Raw genomic sequence first — 4,784 nt, 5'->3', positions numbered from 1 at the left:
AGCTCTGTAGACCAGGCTGGTCTCGAACTCACAGAGATCCACCTGCCTCTGCCTCCCGAGTGCTGGGATTAAAGGCGTGCGCCACCATCGCCCGTGTCCTTCAATTTCTTGACCTGAACTTTTGGACATGAACACAGTGTTCTAAGAGGGAAAGAACTTTGTGAAATAACTCAGGAAGAGGCATAAACACTGGGGCAGATTACACAGGAAGAGTAATTAGTTGTGTAAAGCAGAATAAGCAGGTTGAACTTGTGATATCACTTAAGCCTGTCAGAGAGTTCTTTTTTTTTTAATTTTTATTTTCATTGATTTTTATTGAGCTCTACATTTTTCTTTGTTCCCCTCCCTGCCTCTCCCCTCCCCTTCAACCCTCCCCCAAGGTCTCCATGCTCCCAATTTAATAACGAGTTCTTTTTTTTTAAATATTTATTTATTATGTATATAATATTCTGTCTGTGTATATGCCTGAAGGCCAGAAGAGGGCGCCAGACCTCTTTACAGATGGTTGTGAGCCACCATGTGGTTGCTGGGAATTGAACTCAGGACCTTTGTAAGAGCAGGCAATGCTCTTAACCACTGAGCCATCTCTCCAGCCCCCTGTCAGAGAGTTCTTAACCCAGTGTCTGGGATGAAGAACTGTGTGTGCTCAGGGAAGGGGTGGATTGTCTGATGACATTCACCAGAAAGCCCAGCAGAATAGGTTTATTTGTTGAAGGATTTTAGAGGGATCGGGGAGATGACTCAGCAGTAAAGTGCTGGCTGCTTTTCTGGAGGTCTGGAGTTTGGTTCTTAGCATCCATACTGGGCAGCTCACAACTGCCTATATCTTCAGCACTAGGGGATCCTATGCCCTTTTCTGGCCTCCTCAGACAGCTGCACACACGTAGCATACACATACAAATATACTTAAAAGAATTTTATTATGGGCTGGAGAGGTGGCTCAGCAGTTAAGAGCACCAGCTGCTCTTCCAGAGGACCACAGTTCAGTTCTTGGCACCCACATGGTGGCTCATGTTACCTTTTGAAACCATAGTCGCAGGGGCTCTAACTCTCTCTTTTGGCCTCTTCGGTCACCAGGCAGTAAGTTACGTACAGACACACATCCAGACAAAACACCCAGACAAACACAATTTTAAAAATTTAAAAGGGGGCTGGAGAGATGGTTCAGTACTTAAAAGCACTGTCTGCTCTTCCAGAGGTCCTGAGTTCAATTCCCAGCAACCACATGGTGGCTCACAGCCATCTGTAATGAGATCTGGTGCCCTCTTCTGGCATGCAAGCATACATGGAAGGAATGTTGTATACATAATAAATAAATAAATCTTTAAAAAAAAAAGCACTGGCTGTTCTTCCAGAGGACCCGAGTTCAAGTTCCAGCACCCATACTGAGTGTAATTCTAGTTCCAGGGGATCTGAGACCCTCATACAGACATACATGCAGGCAAAACACTAATGCACATAAAATAAAAATAATTTAAAAAATTACAAGGTGTTACATATATTCACACATAGAGATCGTACTTTCCGGAGTATACTATGGTGCCATGGTGCACCCTCACGGCGGGATTTGTCTTCCTGGAGCATATGTCAGTATGAAAAATGAAAGACAGTCTCTAGAGCAGGAAGCAGACAGTCCCTCGGCCCTACCTCACCTCTGGTCCAGGGTGGAAACCTGTAAGTCAGCCAGGCTAAGCCAGAATGCCTGAGGTTTTTTCCTCTCCGAATGAGAACTTAAACTCTGGGGCCCTGTCTGGCACTTGTGGAGAAACAGACGGTTCAATACACCCTGATGAACAACAACTCTCAGAGAAAGCGCCTGTGTTTTCTCTCCCTGAACCGCAGTCAACTATGACTAAAGTGTCCTCAGCAGAGGGCAGCCTCAGCGGTTGGGGAGCGTGATGGAGGACTTTCCTTCTTCCTCCAGGAAGTGTACTTTCTCTGTCGTGTCAGCTGGCAGGATGCCTGGCTCCACGCTCTGAGCCAAAGAGGCTCTCATGGGGACGGCCTCCTCTTGTCTGCTGTAACCTTTCCTAAGGTCCTGTACGCAGCCGAGGCCTTTTGGTAAAATTCCCTGTTTTTCTTACAATGCCAGCCTCAGGCTGGGGGTGTATCTCAGCGGTAGAGCACCCCAAGCATGGGCGAGGTCCTGAGTCTCAAACTGAAAAAGAAACGCATGGAGACCCCCACCAACCTCAGGTCTAAGTGGGGTAGATGGAGGGAAACCGCTGGGTAGAGGCTGGTCAAAAACAAAGGATAGAAACTGACACAAGCCTCTCACCCCTACGTATACCAGGATAAAGCAGGATTGCCATAAGCTGGAGGCCAGCCTGGGCTAGGGAAATAAGAAAAGGGGGGGTGGTCTGGGGAGACCACTCGGTCAGTACAGCACTTACCACACATCCACACAAAAGTCGGGAGGCAGAGACAGGAGGATTCCTAGAGTCTGCGGACCAGTCAGCCTGGCTAAATCGGTGAGAGACACTGACTCAGCGGGGTTAAGAGCACTGGCTGGTGTTCCAGAGGTCCTGAGTTCAATCCCCAGCAACCACATGGTAACACAGCCATCTGTAATAGGACCTGATACCCTCTTCTATCATGTATATATAAAGAGCACTCATACGCAAATTAAATAAAATACAAGTTGGTGGAGAACAATAGCGGAAGATGCCTGACATTAAACTTTCACCCCCAACATACATACATACATGAACATGTACGTACACACCTTTTTTTTTTTTTTTTTTTTTTTTTTTTCGAGACAGGATTTTTCTGTGGCTTAGGGGCCTTTCCTGGAACTTTCTTTTTAGACCAGGCTGGTCTCGAACTCACAGAGATCCGCCTGCCTCTGCCTCCCGAGTGCTGGGATTAAAGGCGTGCGCCACCACCGCCCGGCCGTACACACCTTTTTTAAAAGACAGGGTCTCTCTATGTAATCTGGCTATTCTATAGTTAATTAGACCAGGCTGGGCTCAAATTGGGAGCATCTGTCTCCCAAGTACTGGAATTAAAGACATGAGCCACCATGTTCAGCAATTTTTCTTTGGGGGGGAGGCAGAATAATTTTAAGAGCTCTACAGTTGCCAGGCAGTGGTAGCCACACCTTTAAACCCAGCACTTGGGAGGCAGAGGCAGGCAGATCTCTGTTAGTTCTAGGCCAGCTACAGAACTAGTTCCAGGACAGGTTACGCAAAGAAACTCTGTCTTGAAAAAACAAAAAAGCAAAACAAAACAACAACAAAGAAACAAAAAGATTCAGATTAAAAGTAGCTCTTCCCACATCAAATTATGGGGCTGGAGAGATGGCTCAGTGGTTAAGAGCACTGGCTGCCCTTCCAGAGGACCTGGGTTCAATTCCCAGCACCCACATGGCAGCTCACAACTGTCTGTAACTCCAGTTCCAGGGGTTTAAACAGCCTCACACAGACATACATGCAGGCCAAACACCAATACATATAAAAAATAATTGAATTTGGAAATAAGAAAGAACTCTACAGGGGCTGGAGAGATGGCTCAGCGGTTAAGAGCATTGCCTGCTCTTCCAAAGGTCCTGAGTTCAATTCCCAGCAACCACATGGTGGCTGACAACTATCTGGAATGAGGTCTGGTGCCCTCTTCTGGCCTGCAGACATACACACAGACAGAACATTGTATACATAATAAATAAATATTAAAAAAAAAAAAAGAAAGAACTCTACAGTCACCGGGTGGTGGTGGCACATGCCTTTACTCCCAGCACTTGGGAGTACTGTGTGTCTGAGGCCAGCCTGGTCTACGGAATGAGTTCCAGCACAGCCAGTGCAGTTACACAGAAGAAAAAGAGAGTTCTACAGCCCATCGTGGCAACTATCACCACCCCTTTTTTCTTCATGTTTTCTGGGGTGGGGAGGAGCACCGGGGATCCATTCCAGATCTTCACACTCACTGGGCACCGAGCTACACTTGCAACATCACTGGATTCTTAAGGTTTGTAAAGAGAATAGATTGTAAATGTTATGACCACAAAAATAATGTTGCGAGTTGGATCATATATACAGCAGCTTGCTGAGCCTTTCTCCAGTGTACACACACTTCAGAATATCCGAGGACATGTAACTTTTTTGCTATTTACATTAAATAAAGCCAGCCCAACAGTGGCGGTACACACCTTTAATTCCAGCACTTGGGAGGCAGAGGCAGGTGATCTCTGTGAGTTCCAGGTCAGCCTGGTCTATAAAGCAGGTGTTAGGACAGTCAGGGCTACCTAGAGAATCCCTGTCTCCAAAGACCAACCAAGCAGAAAAACAAACCAATAAATAAACGAAGCCAAGGCGTTTCAGAAAGCAATCACACTTCTGAGGACAGAGAAGCTTCTAGTCAGCTCACAGCAGGGCAACTGACATTTAGGCTGCTACTGTGGACTTGTGTCTATAATGACCGAGCCCAGAATTCGTTGCTTATTACTCAAGATGTTTTTTTAGAGCCGAGCAAGTGCCAGGTGCGTCCTAAGCTCCTGTGCTCACTGGGGACAACAGCCGTAGACCCTGATTTTAAGGTAACGATAGCAGAGGGAAAGAAAAACTGGTGGAAAAAGGAAGGCAAGAAGAAGGAAAGGAATGAGGGAGGGAATGCTCAAAATTCTGTGGAGTCAAAAAAAGAAAAAAAAAATCACTAGGCAGTGGTGCCGCATGCTTTTAATTCCAGCACCTCGGAGGCAGAGGCAGGCGGATCTCTGAGTCTGAGGCCAGCCTGGTCTAATGTAGCGAGTTCCAGGACAGGGTCCAAAGCTACACAGAGAAACCCTGTCC

Source organism: Microtus ochrogaster, unplaced genomic scaffold (assembly GCF_000317375.1).
Source record: "Microtus ochrogaster isolate Prairie Vole_2 unplaced genomic scaffold, MicOch1.0 UNK44, whole genome shotgun sequence".
Classification (NCBI taxonomy): Eukaryota; Metazoa; Chordata; class Mammalia; order Rodentia; family Cricetidae; genus Microtus; species Microtus ochrogaster.
Note: the sequence above shows the minus strand (reverse complement) of the source record.